The sequence below is a fragment of the Colobus angolensis genome, unplaced genomic scaffold (assembly GCF_000951035.1).
Source record: "Colobus angolensis palliatus isolate OR3802 unplaced genomic scaffold, Cang.pa_1.0 Scaffold27, whole genome shotgun sequence".
In the NCBI taxonomy this organism is placed as follows: domain Eukaryota; kingdom Metazoa; phylum Chordata; class Mammalia; order Primates; family Cercopithecidae; genus Colobus; species Colobus angolensis.
In genome coordinates this window covers 8,576,659-8,599,458 of record NW_012115932.1, presented here as the reverse complement: position 1 = coordinate 8,599,458, position 22,800 = coordinate 8,576,659, and the positions used below count along the sequence as shown (strand labels likewise).

Sequence of the window (22,800 nt, the reverse complement as noted above, 5' to 3'; positions counted from 1 at the left end):
AGAGCATAATGAGGAAATTGGCCATTTCTTAGATAAATAAGATGAGGCTATCAATTTCAGAGATATGCCAGCCATAATGAAAATAATGATAGTAAGGAATGCTTATATACATCAATTAAAAAGTTACTTAACTTCCTTCTTAAGTTTTCTTCTTGTTTCAATTCAATTAGTCTTGTGATTGAGGGCCCCCAGTGAATAATATTTAAAAACATTTTTGTTTTTCTAATTTAAAAAATACATAATGGTACTTTTCATTTCCCAGAGAAATGAAAACTTAAGTTCATACAAAAAAAACCTGTACATAGATGTTCAGTTTTATGAATGGAGCACTTGTATTTACAATAACCAAAGATCGACACAACTTAGATGTCTTTATTTATTTATTTTGAGACAGAGTCTTCCTCTGTTGCCCAGGCTGGAGTGCAGTGGCGTGATCTTGGCTCACTGCAATCTCTGCCTCCCAGGTTCAAGTAATTCTCCTTAATCAGCCTCCTGAGTAGCTGGGATTACAGGCACACACCACCACGCCTGGCTAATTTTTAGTATTTTTAGTACATGTATTTTTGCCATGTTGCTCAGGCTGGTCTCAAATTCCTGAGCTCAGGCAATCTGCCCTCCTCAGTCTCCCAAAGTGCTGGGATTACAGGTGTGAGCCACTACACCTGGCCAACCTAGATGTCTTTAAATGGGTAAATGGTTAAACTAACTGAGGTCCATCTATACCAAAAAATACTAGTCAGCAACAAAAATTAATGAACTATTTGTACAATGACTGTTGGTATAGATCATCAAGGAATTATATTGGTGAGAAGTCAATCTTGTTCATGAACATACTGCATGATTCCATTTATATAATTTTCTTGAAATGACAGTATGTTAGAAATGAAGAACAGATTCGTAATTACTAGTAGTTAAGGGGAATAGGATCATGGATACGGCTATGAAAAAGCCTATGAAAGAGGTGATGAAAATGTTCTTTATATTAGGTGTATCAATGTCAATAGCCTGGTTTTCATTTTGTAGCATAAATTTCCAGTATGTTACATTGGGAGAAACCAGGTAAAAGGCACCTGGAGTTTCTCTGTATTAGTTTCTTACAACTGCATGTGAATCAATAATAATCTCAAAATAAAAAGTTTAATAAAAAAATGTAATTCCTAAAATGTAGGTAATATGATCTCCAATTAAGAGTGTGAAAACCTAAGAACTGACTCTTTTAAAAATTAAAATGTATATTTTTCTTTACCTTTGCCCTGTCAGACTTGATGTTTCCGATTATATATTTATATGACAAACGTTTATTCAAAACTGTTAATAAACACCTAAATAATTAAAACTAGGTCATATTGAATTGTGAAAAATTTGCTCCTTTTGTTAGAGATATCAAATGCACATGACTAAGTTGGAAGTAGAGAATCAATTATCCAGCCTCATATCCAAAGAGTGTCATTTTTTGAAAATGGAAAATCTGTGTTTGAATATTCTTTCTGGCCTCTGTATCAGTTTCCTGTTCCTTTTTCTTCACATCGTTGTAACAATCTGAATTTTAGGACATTTGCTCTAAAAAAAGGGTTTAGCATTTGAAATTGCTAAATAAGAATTCAAGTTCCAGCATCTGCTTAATAATCACATAATTTGGAGCAAGTAATTTTTCTGCTCTGAATCTGTTTCCTTATCTGCAAAACGAAGCTGATAATCTACCTCTTAGGTTTGCTGTGGGAATAAATGGAAATGTTGCCAGTGAAGCAACCTGATTTAGTGGCTGGTACATCATAGGTGATCATTTCATTGATCCTTAATGCAGCCATTTAACAAATGTCTATGGGCCAGCCATTTGCCAATAAGCAAGCATCTGGCTCCCCTACATGTTACCTTCTCGTGGGAAAGATGGGCAACAAAGGTATCAATACAAAATAAATATTTTGTATGATGACACATATTTTAATAATATGTGTTCTAAAAAGTAAAACAGGTTAGTAGGGGGAAAAAGAGTGCCTATAGAAGATGACCAATCTGGCTGGGTATGGTGGCTCACATCTGTAATCCCAGCACTTTGGGAGGCTGAGGGGAGTGGATCATGTGAGGTCAGGAATTTGAGACCAGCCGGCCAACATGGTAAAATCCCATCTCTACTAAAAATACAAAAATTAGCCAGGCATAGTGGCTCAGGCCCGCAGTCCCAGCTCCTCGGGAGGCTGAGACACAAGAATCACTTGAACCCCGGAGGCAGAAGTTGCAGTGAGCCAAGATCACACCACTGCACTCCAGCTTGGGCAACAGAATGAGACTCGGTCTCAAACTAAAAAAAAAAGATGAGCAGTCCACTTTGGTAGGGAAGTCAGGGGAACTTCCAGAGTTCGGAGGTCTCTTCCTTTAATTCTTTACATTATTTTTCACTTGCCCATTGAAGGGCACCATTATTACTTAAAGAAGTAACATTTAAATCTCAGATAGTAACATTAAAATAAATAGCAGATAGTTAATGACTCCATTTCAGTATCTGTAATTCGATATATCACATAAATAGAATAGGGATGCATATTTTTCTCAGCTCTGTGTATATTGGAAATTCTATTTGAAAATAAACATATCATGCAATAAAACTATGTGTTCATTTTTATAAAATATTATTTTATTAAACATTCTTACCATAAGAAGTTCTTCTTCGATAAGTTCCCAAAAGATGATTTCCCTGGTGGGGGTGAAAAAAAAAAAATCATGAAAATTAGAAATAATGAACATTACATCATATGCTATTTAAGAAGTTTCGCCGGGCGCGGTGGCTCAAGCCTGTAATCCCAGCACTTTGGGAGGCCGAGACGGGCGGATCACGAGGTCAGGAGATCGAGACCATCCTGGCTAACACAGTGAAACCCCGTCTCTACTAAAAAATACAAAAAACTAGCCGGGCGAGGCGGCGGGCGCCTGTAGTCCCAGCTGCTCGGGAGGCTGAGGCAGGAGAGTCGCGTAAACCCGGGAGGCGGAGCTTGCAGTGAGCTGAGGTCCGGCCACTGCACTCCAGCGCGGGCGACCGAGCGAGACTCCATCTCAAAAAATAAAAAATAAAAAAAAAGTTTCATTGTTCAAATTTAGGTTCTTCCCTTTTCTTGAACTTAATGTATTTATTCAAATAAGACTACTGTCACTATGTAAATAGTCAAAATACTTCTATATTTATTGTAAGACTGCTGTTCTATTACCAAGTAAAAAAGCATTCTATAGAATGTGAAAATTGCCAGTGGTTTTCTACTTCTTTTTTTTTTGAGACGGAGTTTCACTCTTTTTGTCCAGGCTGGAGTGCAATGGCACGATCTCGGCTCACCACAACCTCCACCTCCTGGGTTCATGTCTCAGTCTCCTGAGTAGCTGGGATTATAGGCATGCGCCACGATGCCTGGCTAATTTTGTATTTTTAGTAGAGACAAGGTTTCTCCATGTTGGTCAGGCTGGTCTTGAACTCCCGACCTCAGGTGATCCACCTGCCTCGGCCTCCCAAAGTGCTCGGATTACAGGAGTGAGCCACCGCGCCCAGCTGGGTTTTCTACTTCGAATATAAATCATTTAACTTTATTGGCCTCAGTTTTCTCACTTATAAAATCACAAAATTTACTTGAAGTGAGATATATCTAATCTAAAATTCTAATTATGTTTAAGGCTAGGACAATGTAATTTTAGTTAGTGTTTTAAAAATTCCATCCATGTTAATTTTGCAGTGCCAACTAAATACACACACATAGAACATCAAGTTGTATTTCGTGTATCTTATGTTTAAATTGAAATGTGAAACTATTGAGTAATTTGCAACTATTTATTTTTAATCAAGGGAAGAACATATTTTTCTTATGCTTTAGTATTCTGAGCACTGGAAGCCCGAAATGAAACTGAAGAAAAAAACTTCTATTTTTCCTTGAGTGATTTAAATGCCTTTAAAAGAATCTTTCACTCATAGAAAATATTTATTTCTTCACCATTATTTTTTTCAATTCCTACCATGTTTTTTCCACTACCATACTTTAATTTAAATTTGGACTATGAACTTAGAATTGAGCAAAAGCAATAGATTTCCAAAATCAGAAGGCTGCTGGGAATCACTTTCAATAAGAGAAGAAAAACAAATGAATTACAGCCAGCATTAGGCTCCGGAATTGAAATTACAAGCACTCTGAGGAGTATTTATAGTATGTGGTCCAAGGATCCTGCTGCTCAGGTCCATTAACATTGTAGATCCTGCTGAATTATGAAAATGTTCCTAAGAACAAACGTTTTTACAAAAAGATGCCAAAACCAAATTTCCAAAATACTCCCTTGATATATAAAAAGTTATATAAAACTCAGTATTCATATTGTAGTTTTAAGAAAACTTTAAGATGTGCAGATATATTTTACATGTTAAAAGCAGTGAAATGTCTGGTTGAAAATGAATGGACAGAGTAACTGAAAACTCCATTAAATAGACCTGATTTTAAATTCCATCACCGATAGAAAATGACTTCGATATTCCCAAAGTAATAAAGTCCAGGTTCTTTGGTGCAGCTCAAGAATGCAGACTGGGGAAGGTAAAAGTTATAGGAAGGGTGATTTCACTTTAATGAAAGGGGGAAAATGCTTCATGAGATAGGTTACAGTGACTAAAAACATTTAAACAGAGGTTAGATGGCCTCCCTTTAGGCTATTATATAAAAGGTGTCTGGACTAGAGGATCTCTATGGTTATTTCCTGCACCTAAGATTGCATAATTGTGTGTTTCAACGACCTTTGTAGTGACCCTGCAGTGAAATCTGAGATGCAGAACAAGTCTGTGTTAATGTACTTTAAATATCAAGTCTAGAACTTTCTTTCCTTCCCTTTTCTCAGTAATTCCTGAGGATCCTATAGGTTTAGCTAAAAATTATCAGACCTATAGGATCCTCAGGAATTAATTTGTTAGACCTTCTCCAGGAATTTTCCTGCCCCAGCCCTCACCCCAAGGGTGAGTTAGGTTTCTACAGCACATTGTATTCACTCCCATAGCATGGTTTTGCATATGGTATTATAACTGTCTATTTCCCTTAATAGACTATAGGTTTCTATAGGCAATAGTTGTGATTACAATGACAATGTATATTTTAAAAATTAGTTGTAGGCAAGTACCAGTTGCAGAATCTTAATATAATCGTTTTCTGGGGATACAAAATGATTTTTTGAGACACATTTTGAAGGTGCTGGATGATTCAGTGGTTAAGCAAGTATATTTACTTAAGGACACAACAGAGCCATGAAAGTGTTTCGTATTCTATAAATAATAATGATTATTAAAAAGGTAAGTAGATGTAGATTTTCTTAACACCACTTCATCTTGGTCTTATTTTTTATGAAGCATCTTCTAAGACTAGAGTTTGTTTTTTCTTTCCCAATTTCCTCTAGTGAATTGGTTATTATAGTGAATTATATCATTCACCATTTCACTAGACAGTATCTGGCACTGAGCAGGAATGTAAGAAAAACTAATTGTATTTATCAGTTACTAAAATCTAAACTAATTGGCTTTCATGTTCCCTGATAAATGCTACCATATCTATCCCAAATTATTATTTAAATTAAAGAAGTATTTGGGTCATCTTCTTTGTTTTGACAGCAGAAATCCCTTCTGTGATATAGTTGGCCATTTAACTTCTATGAGAATGATTTATGGCTATAGACATCATATATCTACATGAGCTAGTGTGTTTCACTGTAAGATAACCATTGATTTAAACAAATCTTTTTCACAGAATTTATAGCTGAATGCCTCTAACTTTTGTTCCTTTTTGAACAACCAAAACAAGTTTGTGCCTTATTCAACATGATACTTAACAGACATTGTGTTTAGGTTTATCTTCTTTGAGCTAAACATCTTAGTTTCCTTATTCTTCCTGCCATGGTTTCCAGATTTCCAAACTGACAGGAATCTTGTTATAAAATTATAATTGATTCTGCTATCTTCTTCCAAAGCCCACTTTAAGGTAAGGTAAGGCAGAATCTTAATATTTTATAAAGATGCCACTGCTGAATCCTATGTTATTTATTCTACTCATATTGCTTCTTTTTGCCAGAATGTCTTTTCTTCTTCCCTCCTCCTCATTATCTGCCCTTTAGGAAAAAGCTCACCCCCATTTCATGTTCAACCACATTCGCTGTCGTTTTTCCTCTCCTGCTCTCGGAAAAATCAGTTAAGACTCATTGTCTATTGTGACTATTTAGCCTCCCAATTTTCTGTATTATTAACTGATGTTTCATGTATACTTTTCTTTATTATTAGTAAAGTTAATAATGACTAATTTCTTATAACTAAGAAGTTATAAGAATCATGAGAGCAAGTACTTTACTTTTTTTTTTCTAGACACTCTGTCAAATACACAGCTGATTAACCAGTTGCCTGAAAATGTTGACAGACATATATGCAGATTTATATGGCCATAGCTCTTATGTCCCTCCTTGCTCCTTGATATTTAGAAAGCTAAGGTGCAGGGCACTGGGGCAGATGGAGGCAATTGGTATATAGCTTGTTTTCTGACCTTCCAAGCTTTTATTTTCAATGGGAGTGGAGGAGAGGAATGGCATCCTGGAAGTCTAAAAATGACATTTCCTAGAATTTCTTGACTCGTTTTCATAATTAGTTCTACAAATGGGAGCCAATGGGAGGAGGCACAGGCAGGAAGCATTCTGTATTCAACTCTCAACTTAGCAGAAAGGCAATTACCAGGAAAGCATATCCTCCAGTATTTTCAGGTCCCAACAGCAGTGGTTAAGGCAGCCTCATTTCAGAAGCAGTGCACTCTATAAACAACAGATGCTGATGAAGTTGTGGAGAAAAGGGAATGCTTTTACACTGTTGCTGGGAGTGCAAATTAGTTCAACCACTGTGGAAGACAGTATGACAATTCCTCAAAAATGTACAGGCAGAAATACCATTTGACCCAGTAATCCCATTACTGGACATATACCCAAAGGAATATAAATCGTTCTGTTATATAGATACATGCACACGTATGTTTATTGCAGCACTATTCACAATAGCAAAGACATGGAATCATCCTAAATGCCTCTCAATGATCGACTAATAAGGAAAATGTAGTACATATACACCATGGAATACTATGCAGCCATAAAACAGAATGAGATCATGTCTTTTGCAAGGACATGGATGGAGTTGGAGGCCTTTATCCTCAGCAAACTCATGGAGGAACAGAAGACCAAACACTGCATTTTCTCAATTATAAGTGGGAGCTGAATAATGAGAACATGTGGAAACATGGGGGGAACAACATACACTGGGGCCTGTTGGAGGGTGAGGAGTGGGAAGAGGGAGAGCATCAGGAAGAATAGCTAAATATTAAGCCCAGCTAAAAATTAAGCTGGGCTTAAAATTTAGGTAATGGGATGATCTTTGCAGTAAACCACCATGGCACACATTTACCTGTGTAACAAACCTGTGTGTCCTGCATATGTACCCCTGAACTTAAAACAAAATTCAAAAAAAATGAAGCAAGGTACCACAGCAGCTTAGCAAGGAATGCACACCAGAACACAGGCAGGGACACTGTCCTGGTCTGGCATAACAACTGCTCTTCCCCTTTCCTGCCCATCTATCGCTTTTGTAAACTTTTCTCTGCATTAATATCCTCTCTCTGAGGATATCCAAATTTCTTTCTTTCCTTTTTTTTTTTTTTTTTTTTTGAGACAGAGTCTCGCTCTGTTGCCCGGGCTGGAGTGCAGTGGCCGGATCTCAGCTCACTGCAAGCTCCGCCTCCCGAGTTTACGCCATTCTCTGCCTCAGCCTCCCAAGTAGCTGGGACTACAGGCGCCTGCCACCTCGCCCGGCTAGTTTTTTGTATTTTTTAATAGAGACGGAGTTTCACCGTGTTAGCCAGGATGGTCTGATTTCCTGACCTCATGATCCGCCCGTCTCGGCCTCCCAAAGTGCTGGGATTACAGGCTTGAGCTACCACGCCCGGCCGATATCCAAATTTCTAATAAAACATATGAAAAGACATCAGGAAAACACAAATTACGATCATAATGAAATATCACTAAGTAATCACCAGAGAGGCCAATGAGAAAGACGGGACTATCAAGTGCAGGGGAAAATGTTGAGCAACTGAAGTTCTGAAACAGAGCTGGAAGCCATGGAAAACTGGTACAGCCTTTGGGAACCGATTTGGCTGTTTCTACTGAATGTGAACATACAAAATCTCTATGATCCAAGAATTCAATTTTTAGGTATATTTTTATCAGAAATGTGTTCCAATGTTTACCAAAAAATCATGTAATACAATAAAACACTACTAATTTATAATAGCTAAAACCTAAATATCACTCAACTCTTCATCGATAGGATGAATTCAGGTATTTCACATAATGATTACTGTACCACAATAGTAGTCACTGTCTACAAATACAGGTAACAATAGGAATGAATTACACAAACACTGTTGAGCTAAAGTCAGACAGAAGTGAACATGCTGTATTATGCAATTTTTATATAAAATAATATAAAAAAGTATTCTATGCTTTAAGATATTAGGATGATGGACTAACTTGGGGGAAAATTAAAGAGGGTTTACTGGGGTACTGGTGATGATTTCTTGATCTGGGCGCTAGTTACACTGGCATAATCAATAATCAGTTAATGAAAATGTATCAAATTGTACTCCTACATGTGCAGTTTTGTACACATATTTTACTTCAATAGAAAGCTTTTAAAAATGTTCTTGGCCTACCTGAGACCAGGATACACTAGTGACTTTGTTGTAGTGCACAGCTGGGGTAATTTTTGCCTGGAAAATTGAAAGTAAGTGTTCTAAGCATCTTTTCTTGACCATTAAAATAAACAAGAAAAGCAAGCATGAATCCCTAGAACATATTGACTATTAAAAAATTAACTCGACAAGGCACAGTGGCTCATGCCTGTAATCACAGCACTTTGGGAGGCCGAGGAGGGTGGATCATGAGGTCAGGAGTTCGAGACCAGCCTGGCCAACATGGTGAAACCCCGTCTCTACTAAAATACAAAAATTACCCGGGTGTGGTGGTGGGCACCTATAATCCCAGCTACCCGGGAGGCTGAGACAGGAGAATTGTTTGAACCTGGGAGGCGGAGGTTGTAGTGAGCCAAGATCGTGCCACTGCACTCTAGTCTGGGAGACACAGCGAGACTTCATCTCAAAAAAAAAAAAAAAAAAAAAATTAATTGTTTGAAAAACCTAGGATAGCTTCTGTATTCTTGACTCAATGCACAGGGATATAGCTTTATTTGTTTCCCAAGTTTGTATGTGCAATTCTTTTTAAAAAATATTTCACAGTGACTTTAATCATTATTTATGTAAAGTAATTGAAAATTCCAGAAAATACATGTTAAAAATTTCTGCCAAAATCTCATGAAGTATTCCAAATAAATAAAAAAAATTCAGGTTTTAAAACTTATAATAAATGCCAGTGGCATTTCTATATATATTTTAAATGCTTAACTGTTTCTTCCATATCCTATTTAAAGGTTTTCATTATAATTCTTGTGAAATCTCTGGAGGAGCCTTATACAAGAATAATTATTGTTTTGTTTCCAGAAAAGGAACGGGAATTATTAAATAAAGTAGAACTTGAAGGGAGATAATTTTTTATTCATCTTTCATAATTGAATAAAATTCAGTGACTTGTTTTTTTTAATATACAGAAGTGCACTGCCTAAGTATAATTATAATTGCTGCCATATTTCTTTGTGGGAATCTTATTTTATGAAGACAAGAATATAGAAACAATATATAATGAAACTTTGTTGGGCAATTATACCAGGCAATGACCCAACTAGTCAATTGCCCAGCCATTTTTAGTAAGCATTGCAACAGAATAGGAACAATTATCATTTTAAGTAACCAAACTGAAAAAGAGATCTTATATAAAGTACAGGATGTGCTGACCCCTGGAAAGTAGAAGGAAACACAATATCCAGATGAAGTAATAATAGCAGGGTCAAGCTTTGTACAGAATTCACAGTTTGCATGGCCAAAAGAAAAGATTTAATTTTATTCCTGAATTTACCAAACAGCAAAAGAGAACTTTTATACACTGAGTTCTTTTTTTTTTTTTTTTTTTTGAGACGGAGTCTCGCTCTGTCGCCTGGGCTGAAGTGCAGTGGCCGGATCTCAGATCACTGCAAGCTCCGCCTCCCGGGTTTACGCCATTCTCCTGCCTCAGCCTCCCGAGTAGCTGGGACTACAGGCGCCTGACACCTCGCCCGGCTCATTTTTTTTTTTTTTTTTTTTTTTTGTATTTTTTAGTAGAGACGGGGTTTCACTGTGTTAGCCAGGATGGTCTCGATCTCCTGACTTTGTGATCCGCCCGTCTCGGCCTCCCAAAGTGCTGGGATTACAGGCTTGAGCCACCGCGCCCGGCCTACACTGAATTCTTTAAATTTTATGATTTAAAATTTTACACATGTTTAACATCTTTAAGTAATCTTTTCAATAACTGTAGGTTGTTCATGTATATTTTGAGCATTGTGAAATTTGAAAGTATTTCTACTGACTTTACCCATGAAAGACACCTTGTTTTGCCATGAAATGCTGGTTCACAATTTCCCCCTAAAATTCCAATGGAATTTCATGTTATATGGGAGAATTCTGATGCTGAATTTCTTTCGCGCTTTTCAGTAACTCTATATTCTCTCTAAAAAATTACGGAATTTCCCTCTTTTCTCTGTATAATAAAAAAGACCCAGCTATGTTAGTTTATGTATTTTCCCATTAATTTTACCTTCAGTGCAGTATATATCCTTCTTGAATTTTCTTTTGTTTATATAAACTTATGAGTAAATAATTGTATAAGTTATAGAAAACATGTAAATGGGGAATGGGTTCTTTTTGTTCTATTTAGAAAATTGGATTAACTCTATATTCCTCCTTGTCAATATTCCGTCTTTATAAATTTAAGAACAGTAAACATATTAATATAACATTATTCCTCTCATCATTTCTTAAATTTACTTTTGTATCAGTATCCTAAATGATTTTATTATTTCAGGCATCTCCTTTCTTAAATTCATTGTCTGCTTCAAGGTTTTTCAACCTTGGCAACATCAACATTTGGGACTGAGTATTTCTTTGTTGAGGGAATTTTCTTTTACATGATAAGAAGTTTAGAAGCACCCCTAAACTCTACCTAGTAGATAACATTGGCTCTGTGACTCCTAATCTCTCATGACAACCAATGCTATCTCTAGAAATGGCCAATTGGCCCCTGAGAGACAAAAGCACCCCCTTTTAGAACAATTAATCTACGTTGCTGCTAAAGTTCCTATATCTGTCTGTTTTGCTTTGCTATAAAGGAATACCTAAAGCTGGGTAATTTATAAAGAAACATTGTTTATTTGGTTCACAGTTCTGCAGGCTGAGGCACCAGCATCTGCCTGGCTTCTGGTGAGCCTCAGGAAACTTACAATCATGATGGAAGGTGAAGCAAGAGCAGGCATGTCATGTGGCCAGACAGGAAGCAAGAGAGAGAAGGGAGGAAGAGCCAGGCTCCTTTTATAGCCAGCTTTCATGTGAAATAAGAGAGTGGGAACTGACTCATTACCATGGGGTGAGCATCAACCCATTCATGAAGGATCTGATCCCAGAACCCAAACACCTTCCACCAGGCCCCACCTCCCAACACTGGCGATAACAAAATTTTGTATTTTAGGAAACACTACATAATGAACTTGATATTGTTCTATCAATTGTTAACCAGGAAAACCAAATCCAGTATCCCATAAGGCTGCAATCATTTCCACCTAACTTTGTCACATTGTACTTGCTTGAAGAGAAACTCATCTGATGCATGTCTGCCCCCTCGTAAAGCCTTCAGGCATAGTTTTTCAATTTGGCATTTCCACTCCCAGAAGAGCTTAGTTTCATCTGCACACTTGAAAATTTTACTGGGCTGTGTGTCTTCCAAATCATTTATAAGCCCCTTAGATAGTACCAATCCCTAGTGGAGTGAGGTAAGTAAAATTCTGTAAAAGGAAGAAGCACTTTAGCTAAAAATGAAAGAGAAGTCACTAGTCTGCACATTTGCATTGAATAGCTACCACGTACTTTGGGTCAACTCTGTCCAACAGAACTTCCTTTGATGATAGAAATGTTCTGTATTTTCACTGTTCAACACAGTAACTATATGTGGCTATTGAGCACTAGAAATATGGCTGAAGTAATTGATGAAATGAATTTTGAATTTTATTTACTTTTATTTTTTTTTTAGACGGAGTCTCGCTCTGTCGCCAGGCTGGAGTGCAGTGGCACGATCTCAGCTCACTGCAACCTCCGCCTCCTGGTTCAAGCGATTCTCCTGCCTCAGCCTCCTGAGTAGCTGGGACTACAGGTGCCCGCCACCACACCCAGCTAATTTTTTTATTTTTAATAGAGATGGGGTTTCACCACGTTGGCCACGATGGTCTCAATTTGTTGTCCTCGTGAACCGCCCACCTTGGCCTCCCAAAGTGCTGGGATTACAGGCATGAGCCACCACACCAGGTCAAATTCTATTTATTTTTAATGCATTTACATTTACATTTTAATTCAAACAGCCTCACACAGCTAAAGAGCATAGATTTGAGCTATTGCCAAATGTTATTTTCCTGGAGTTTCATAAAAAAGGAATTTAAGATTTTTTGTCAGTCACTCTTTATACTTCAGTTGACAGTGCCCAGAAAAGGAGGTAAGTTTTACACTGCATTATCCTACCTCTTACTTTGCATTATCCACTCCGGTTGGAAGTGAGAAAAGGAGGTCTGGCCAAGAGTATACGTAACTTAATTCAAAACCATCTTAGCAAGATCAACTTTTTAGCTACTTAGGAGTAGCTGAGAAAGCAAGCAAAGCAAAGTCTGATCAAGCTCGACTTACAGATGCATTATGCAAATTATCCCTTAAATAGCATGATCTAGAGAAGCTAAAGAAAAAAGAATAATGGTTAACAAAGCTCTAGTGAAGAAAATGTTTTTGTAAGACTGAAAGGGAGAGAATAAGAAATAAAAGTCCAACAAGTCCAGTGAAGTGAGTAGCAAGCACCTGACGGTGATTAATAGGAAAAGTAGCATGGAGGGTCACAGAGCTAAACAAGAAAATGGTGGCCAGTAAAAGTCCATGATTGAACGTGAGTTTCCAAACAGCATCTCCAAGCTCTGATGAGGAAAAAAAGATGGTTAAAATGGAGCTTGAGATAGATTATTCCTGTAGTTTTGCTTAACAAGACTAGAATGAAGCGGGGGGATTACAGAGAGAATGTTTCTATAGTGCAGAGTTTAGAGAAAGGGCAAAAGGAAGTTGAAAAAGTAGAGTACTTTATAAATCAATTATTTCTCAAAGCATATTTGCTCTAATTTTTAAGAATATATACTTGCTAACCACACCATGATGTGTTCTAATTTATCTCTCTTCTACAGTGCAATTTCTTCAGCTATAATTTAAAATTTAATTATGTTCTTAATTAGCCCTTTCTGCTCAAGGAGTGATATACCCCTAGAGTGGCAGATTACCATTATCATTCACAAACTTCATATTGTACATACTCCATGTACTGCCAGTGCTCCTTGGCCAGAGAGATGACTTCCAGCTAGGAAATCAGAAAGACTTCAGAGTGGAAGTGGCATGAACATCGTCCTCAAGGGATCAGAAATAAGGCAAAATGACATCTGTGTATCCCTTCAGGGTTATCCTGAAAAAATGTTCAACAGGCTTACCCAGGAATTATTTATTATCTTAATCTCTAGGAGGATACAATTTTGTTTGACATATCATTTATTATTATTTAGATACCTAACTTTGAAGTTACATCATTAATTTGTAGATTGATTTTTATCCTGTATAAGCATTTCCAGGTTTTAATCTCACCTAGCAATCTTATTCTAATGTTTTTTTTCCTTTAATCTCTGTACATATTTGGTTCTTCAAATGCTCTTTGAATTAACTTCACCATCTTATTGTTTCCCTTATTAATAAGTTGCATGAATCTGTGGCACATTTTATATTTATATGAGGGACATACTTATAGCTTTGTACAAATTACCTTTTTACAATAGATTGGGGATAAAAAAGAGCAAGAACAGTCCAGGTAAATGGAACTGAGTGACACAATCCAAAATTGGCATATATAAGAAGAAGGAAAAGCCCTTTTATTTTAGTAAATTGTGAATATTTGCTCTAAGAGGATTCAAAGAATACTTTGTTGTCATGAAACTGGATGCTCTATAGTTATATGAAGCAAACATCTCATAAGTACAATGTTATGAGAAGCCAAATACAAAATAATATACACAGTGTATACATATTATAAAAAGAAGCAAAGCTAATTTATGCTGTTAAATAGAATAGTGACCCATGCAGGCAAATATGTTAGAGAGAAGAATGGAGAGCATGGTTTGGTTGAAGCTGGTAAACTAGTTAAGTTGAGGTAGATTATGTGGAGATAGGTCAGGAACAATTCTGTCATAGTGCAGTTTTGGTCTTAGGGATATAAAGAACAGGATATGAAATGAGGTTTATATAATGTCAAGAGCAGATCACAGACGGTTCTAAATTACAGGCTATTGAGTTTTTGTACTATTTTGTTGAGACAAGAATCTAGTGAAGATTTTTGAGCAAGTAAATGACATGGTAAGAAATGTGCTTCAAATATTCTCATCCAAAGAAGCATTGTGCAAGTTGGAAGGAGTAAAAAGTTATCGGCCCCTCCCATGCATAAGGCTGTCCAGGATGGGAGGTAAGGAAGGCTGAAACATACTTCATGAGATGCATCATTAGTGGAAGTAATAGAACTTGGGAAACAAATTCACATATACCACATATAGTGGCACATTATACAAAACAAGAGGGATAAAAGCATTTTCTCTAACCCACCAAGGAGTTCTTCTATGAATGTATTAATGACTGAACTGTAATAAATTTCTTCAATGCTGTTTGCCAGATCAGTGACCTATTTGTGTTGAACCAAAAATGACATCTAATGACATCTACTCTACATGTTCTTTAAACATTGTTTTTTTTGCCAACTTTATAAAATTGAGTTGTTGTAGGCAAGATATCTGTTCAAGTTTTATTATTTTTCTTTCCTATAGTATCAGTATGTTACAATTCCCTTTGTAATGGTTTGCTTTATTTAAAAGTTATGACGTAATTGTTTTCTAATATCAATTAAAGCTGAGTAATTACTATTACTTATGTGACAAATCAAGAATGGTGGGAAAATTGGGAAAACAAACAAACATACATGGTGTTCTCTTCCAATGCTTTCAGGTATGCTGCAAGAACAATTAGCCAAAATTCCAGATAGATTTAAAATAGTTGAATGTGTGGTATCTTGACTCAATTAACTAAAATAAAAGCCGTAAGTTGAAGACACAAGTTTAGAACAACTCTCCCAGTGCCTAACAATAGAAGAAGGCCCTGTTTTGTTTTATATCTTATGAAGTTGTCTGGAGCAAAATAATATGTAGGCAAAATGTCCCACATGGGGCTAGGCTGGAATAGGGGTACTCCTTAAGTTGAGTTTTAAAGATATTTATCTTTCATTACCAGGGTTTGCAATTCTAGTCTATTAAACTTTTTAGAGTTATGCCTTTGCTCAGATGGCTTTTTTCAGCAAATCACATGTGACATTTGCAAAGGAATTAATTTTTATTGTCTAAAAAAGGAGATGGGGTGCCGATTTCCTTTAAAATCAGTTACCACTAGCGGGGCAGCGGAGGAAGGGGTGAAATGAAGGTGTAAGATGGGAACCATTGTTCTTAAATTTTTTACACAATAGGATATATGAGTCTGTGAAAGTAAAAACAGCAATATTATTTTCCTTTCTTTCTTTTTTTTTTTTTTTTATTATAACAAGACTTGGCTGCTCCTTAAAAGTGTGATTCTCTTCTGAGCCATCAGGGTCATGCTAGACTGAATCATGCTCCCTGAGAGCCCTGTTTTGTAAGTAGAAGACTCTAATAAAAGTGACCTTAATGGCTGATTTGGGTGCCTCTTACAATGCACCTGCATCCTCCATGGGCCAGCTGTAGCAGCAGCAAGCTGAGGCCAGTGCTGCTGTGAGCTTTCAGGTGTCATTAACAGATCATTGAGTCAACAGATCATGGCAGCTCCTTCGGAAAACTCCAGCTCCACGTTAGCATGCTCTGCCCAGGGAGTTAGAGAGAGACTTTAACAGCCCGCAGTGTGACTTAAAGAAATTCAACAAGAAAAGGGACACGTTCTAGCAAAGCCAAAATAATAGATTATCTCAGAGACTGCATACCAATCTTAAACAGGGGCAACTGGGGCATGGAAACTATTTAAAAACACACTTTGAGGATGTTATGATATCCTTAAAACCTAAGTATATAGCCTAAATAAATAAATAAATAAATAAATAAATAAAACTTTAGGGGTCGGTTTTCTTCTAGATGCTTAGACTACATAAACACTGCCCCCTTTATTGTTTAGTGTTTTGGGTTTTTTTTTGTTGTGGTTTTTGTTCTGGTTTTATGTTTTCTTCTCTGAGAAACCAAACCATCCATACCTTAACTGATCCTGGGCCATTTCATGGACATTTATTATTCATATTTTAATAACTTCAAATGTAGTTTTAAATTCCTGTATAAAAAATTTGTAATGCACTTTCTTAGCTGGGATAACATGGAGAGATTAATCTACTAAATAAGTAAACCATTTGTAGGCCTCTTGGTGTGACTGGATAGAAACCTGCCATCTTCTAATTTTGTATATCAAACACAATTTCCTTGACTGATACTTGAACATGGACATGTGAAGGACAGCTGGAGCTGGCTTGATTCAAACTTTAGGAAAAAATTACTAGCTGTTGTTAATAACACAATCTAACTATTTTTGTTTAAGAATATTATTGCTTTAATATTCTTCAGTTAATACTCTTGGTGAGACTCCAATATGTCTTTTATACATATTATTTTTGTACCTAAAATAATGGCTCAATATATATTTTACTTCCCCCATTTTGTAAATAAGTAAGAGAAGTATTATTCCTAATATCATACTCCTAAAAAGTTCTAGAGCAAGATTTCTAGCCTAGTTTATGACATTAAAACTTCTGGTTCTACATCATGATTTCCAGCATGGGTGATTTTTTTTTTCCTTCCTATTCTCTCTATAGTTGCTTTAAAGTAGACATTCCTAAACTTTAGCCTGCATAGAATCACCTGCAGAGCCTATTAAACCAGATTGCTAGACCCCACCCGGAGAATGCCTGACTAAGTAAGTCTGTGGTGATGCCTAGGAATTTGCATCATTAACAAGCTCCCAGGTGATGCTGATGCTGAAGGCCTCCACTTTCAGAATAATTGTTGTGAAGCTATGTAAAATAATTGTTTTAAAGCTATGAGTGAGTATTAGTGAGTTTCCCTGCCACCCGTTGAGATTAATCAACATAGGCCCTTTCTTGAAACAATAGGTTTCAGTATCTTGTCTCTTATTTTAAGAAGATGTTGACATTTCTCAGCATGAACAGTGGAGCAGGGGCTATGATTCCACATTTAAGCTGTTCCTTTAAATATTTTATGAACATCTTTTCAAAACTTTCTGATGTGCTAAGTGGGGGATATGTGAGTTGAGAATAAGAAAATATGTGCTTTATTTTTACTAAACATTGATTTTTGATACTGCTTCTTTTTTATTGACAGAGACAGGGCTTTGTTTCATTGTCTGGGTTAGCCTCGAACCCCTGGCTTCAAGCAATCTTCCTGCCTTGGTCTCCCAAAGTGCTAGCGTTATACAGGCATGAGCCACTGGGCAAGCCAGTATTACTGTTTTTAGTTTGCTTGAGACAGGATCTCATTCTGTTGCCCAGGCTGGAGTGCAGGGGTGTAATCACAGCTCACGGTAGCCTCAACTCCCTGGGCTCAAGTGATCCTCACACTACTGCCTCCCTAGAAGATGAGACTACAGGTGTGTGCCACCATGCCTGGCTAATTTTTTGTATTTTTTGTAGAGATGAGATTTCGCCATGTTTGTCCAGGCTGGTTTCAAAATTCTGAGCTCAGGGGAACTTCTTGTCTTGGCCTCCCAAAGAGTTGGGAATATAGACGTGAGACATCATGATGGCTGATATTGCTCCTTTTTAATAAAGGAAATTATATGTCTGGTAATATGTCAAAATATTAAAGCTTTGTTTTTTTTATAAATATGATATCAAAGTATCGGGACATATGTCTGTGTAGGTACAAACTAAAACAAATATACAGAATGAGACTAGCTCTGAAGGAAATTGTAATTAGGCTTAAATCTACATACCATTTTGAAAAGAGTAGTAGTCTTGAGAAAAGCATTGTGCTATAGGTGTTTCTTGCTCTATAATATTAGAAACCTTACCAAGTGGTCTAGCTTGCCATGGATTTGTAGGTAATGTTTTTGGAACAGCAGCCTAAATTTGATACAACATTATTTAAAAACATGCTTTTAAACTTGATTTTCCACTGAAAATAATTGCATGTTATTATTTTGGAGGTACAATATGATATTTTGGTATATGTTTGCAATGTGGAATGATTAAATAGACTAAATCCATCACTTCATGTGTTTATCATTTTTTGTGGTGAATATATTTTAAATCTACTCTCTTAGCAATTTTGAAATATGCAGTGCACTCTTATTGATGTTGATCAAAGGGTACAAAGTTTTAGTTAGACAAGAAAAATAAGCTTTAGAGATCTATTGCACAGAAGAGTGACTATGGTAACTTTCAATAATTTAATAATCTTTATAGAGATCTGTCGCTGTAAAATTGTCAAGAAAAAATAGTGTTGAATCATTTTCTATAGAATTATTAGTGATTCTTGTTTAACATGAAAACTGAAAACAAATTGATATACTTTTTGCGACATTGAATAGTATATGATGCACTTAAATACAAATCTATTTTCAGATGGTTGTTCTTTGCAACATAAGCACTAATAAGTGCTGTTTCAACAATCAGAATTGAACACCTTGAGTAATTTATCTTTTTACAGTGAGTACACTAGATATTAGTATATTGGTATTGCTACTTCATAGTTGCATTAAAAATTACTTGAAGAGTAACTTCAGACTTCAGATTTTCTTTTGTTGTTACATTCCTTCACATAATGAAGGTTTAGTTTTAAATCCTGTTAAGGGTGTTCTCCTCTTTTATTTCCATTCATTAAGAATTTATTGGCTTGAATTTTTATCTTCAAATGACTTTCATGAAATAACTAATTTATAAATTTGCAATAATATCATCCAGTGAGACTACAAATTTTATTTTCTTGCTTGTTCTTACTTTCAAACTGATCATTTCAATATTATAAAAACAATTTCTTCATCTCTCAAGTGCTGATTAAATATTAAAATGGAATTGTGGTTTTTTAAATTTTTATAATCTGTCTCATTCTTCAAAAGTATATGAAGTAGAATTTCATTCACTTTTCCAGCCATATTTTTGTTTAGATTTTCTGCTGCATGGGTTTCCTGTCCATCCCACCTCTACCAACACAGCTTTAGATAAATGGCGAATTTGAAATAGGTAATGGTAATACCATTTTACACATTGTCTGGGGCCATATGACTATACTTTTTGTAAGAATATTTTATAGTCACTGGAAAAGCACCGTAAACCTCTTATATTTACTTTATCATGACGTCTGAGGTATGTAGTTATGTACACAGGCTATCATTCACACTCTTCCTTTAATTGCATCTATCCTTCTACCTTTCATATTGGTAATGCTTGATTTAATGGTGTAGTATAAAATCATTATAAGATTAATTATATGGAACATTGTAATTTCTAGAAAGATGTCACAGAATCCAATCTCCAAGGAACTATCACTGCAAAAAGAGACTTTAAATCATTATTCTCACTTTTTTCTCCTACCAGGACCATTCACTCACTCAAAGTTAATAGTCTATCTTAATAATAACAGGAAAAATATTAAACAAAATACAAAAGTTGGGCTGGAGAGGTGGCACATTCCTGTAAATCCAGCACTCCTGGCTGAGTCAGGAGAATCACTTTAGTCTAGGAGTTGGAGTCCAGGAGTTTGAGACCAGCTTGGACAACATAGTGAGACCCTTGTCTCTACATACACACACACACACACACACACACACACACACAAGTGACTCAGTGTGGTACCTATAGTCATAGCTACTCAAGAGTCTGAGGCAGAAGGATTGCTTGAGCCCAGAAGTTCAAGGTTACAGTGAGCTATAATCGCACCACTACACCCTAGTGAGACTCCATCTCTAGTAACACCCTATCTATCTCTAAACAATTTTTTAAATTTTTTTGGGACAAGGTCTCTGTCTCCCAGACCAGAGTACAGTGATGTGATCACAGCTCATTGCAGCCTCAACCTCCCAGGCTCAAGCAATCCTCACACCTTCACCTTCACCTCTTGCCTCCCAAGTAGCTGGGAGCTCAGGCCTGTGCCACCACACCCAGATAATTTTTGTATTAAAATTTTTTATGCAAAAGTCGGGCAACATCTTGACAACCTTGTTTTATGAGGAAGAGTCTGCGGTATTAGTAGTCAACTGAGGACATCAAGTCCAGGTGTTGTCTGGATGACCTGGCCTTGGTATACCATACACAGGACCTGGCATCTGCAGGGGATCCAGCAAGACCTGTAGAGTATATTCCGATTATCTGCCATTATTATGAATAACCGATGGGAGAAAGAAGGGTTCTTGGATAGAATGCAGCATTGTATTGATCCTGGCTAAAGAGGAATTTGTAAGAGTTTTAGGCAGAAACTGAGCAATTTCCATATTGTTCACAGGGAAGGGATAAAAGTAAAGGTCATACATTTCTAGGATTGTCATGTGAACTGGGGACACTCCTGTATTTCCACATGAAAGTTAATGTGGGTTATTCCAACATTCAAAGAAGCAATGAGTAGCTTGAAAGCTGTATTTCCATAGTCCATTAAATGGTGAGGTCAAATGTTTGAGTGATTCTCATTAAAAGTAACACCAAATACAAAAATTAATTCAAAGTAGATCACAGACCTCAATGTAAGACCTAAAACTATGAAACTATTAGAAAATATACAGAAGTAAATCCCCTTTGTGATCTTGTGTTAGACAAAGTTTTCTTAGATATAACACAAAAACACAGGTGATGAGAAAAAGATATATTGGATGTCATCAAAATTAATACTTTGTGCTTCAAATGACATTATCAAAGTTAAAAGACAACCTGCAGAATGGAATAAATTTAAAAATCATGTATCTGCTAAGGAATTTTACAACCAGATTATATAAAGAACATTTACAATTCAGTAATAAGACAAATAATTAAACAAATGGACAAATAATCTAAACAGATAGTATTTAAAAAGTATATATGAATGGCCAATAAACTCATGAGAACATGCTCAACATCATTAGCTATCAGGAAAATAAAAATCAAAGACATGATGAGACAACAACTTCATATCCGTCCTCTAAAATGGCCCTAATAAAAAACACAGATAATAATAAACATTGGTGAGGCTGCAGAAAACCTGGAACCTTCATATACTGCTACTGGGAATAATAAAATGGTACCACCACATTGGAAAACAGTCTGATAGGTCCTCTAAAGTCTGAATATGTAGTTACCACAGGGCTTGGCTATTCCATCCCTAGGTGTATTCCATCCTCCCTGCCCCTTTGCAAAATAATAACATATGTCCATACAAAAATTTTATGTGAATATTTATAGAAGCACTAGTAATATAGTCAAAGGCTGAAAACAACACAAATGTCTATCAGTTGATGAATAAATAAAATGTGGTATACTCATACAATAGATTATTCAGTCATAACAAGTTTAAAGAATGGATAATTGCTACAATATGAAATTAACTTGAAAATATTATGATAAATGAATGCAATCAATCAGGAAATACAATACTGTATGATTCCATTATACAAAACTTCTGGAATTAGTCAAATCTGTAGAAACAAGAAACTAGATTTGTAGTTGTCTAGGACTAGAGTCATTGAATGCAAATGGAGTTCTATCAATTTCCTTCAATATATGGACAATGTTAACCTCCTGACTTAAACAAAATATATTTTTAAAAAGCAATAATAATTGCAGAGGGAATACATAATGTTGAAAATAATGCCCTCAAATTGGTTCAAATTGAATCTCCAAGGTTGGCCTTTTGGGTGTACCTGTGGGACAGCTGTTCTTGCAAGCAGGTTTTCCCATTCATGGTTTCAATAGGCTCTGGGTCTATCACTGGAACCTGGACCCACTGGGTGGGAAAGTTATAACAATTGGTCCACCTGGCCATAATGGAGACAAATTTGGGAATCTTGCTAAAGTGCTTGTTGAATTGGAAGCAGATTACTGAATGCCTTCTGATTCTATTGGAGCTGGAACATGAATAAAGGCTTAGTCAAAGAAAGGACTGGGACATAGCCCATGAGGAACTTATTCAAATGTAAAGGATAGGCCACATAGTCTTGTGACCCAAGTTGATGAGTCCAGGAGTGGCATGATTTCAAAGTAGGCAAATACATTTTTGTTGGAAGCTTCAATCCTTACCTGTTCATACAATGTAAGTTTATTCAACCAAAGACTGATGCCTGGAAGTAAAAGGTAGCCTGTGATCATGCATCACACATTGTCGTTTGCACAGCAATTGGATGTGGTTCACAGTCCAATACTGATTGCAAAAATAAAAACTGACCATAGTTCCCTCGGGACATGTTCAGGTTGATCCAGCAACATGTTCTGAGTTGAGAATTATAGGAGAATCCACATCTCTGCTGGGCCCGATAACAAGTA

General features: G+C 36.3%; 1 long non-coding RNA gene across 1 annotated transcript in view; it reads right to left on the bottom strand.

Moving 5' to 3' along the window:
* LOC105515811 overlaps nt 1-22,800 on the bottom strand; it is an 866,119-nt gene that overhangs the window by 453,282 nt on the left and 390,037 nt on the right. The window contains exon 4 of the long non-coding RNA XR_001002393.1: nt 2,650-2,692. This is a non-coding gene — a long non-coding RNA (uncharacterized LOC105515811). The remainder of the gene's footprint in view (nt 1-2,649; nt 2,693-22,800) is intronic.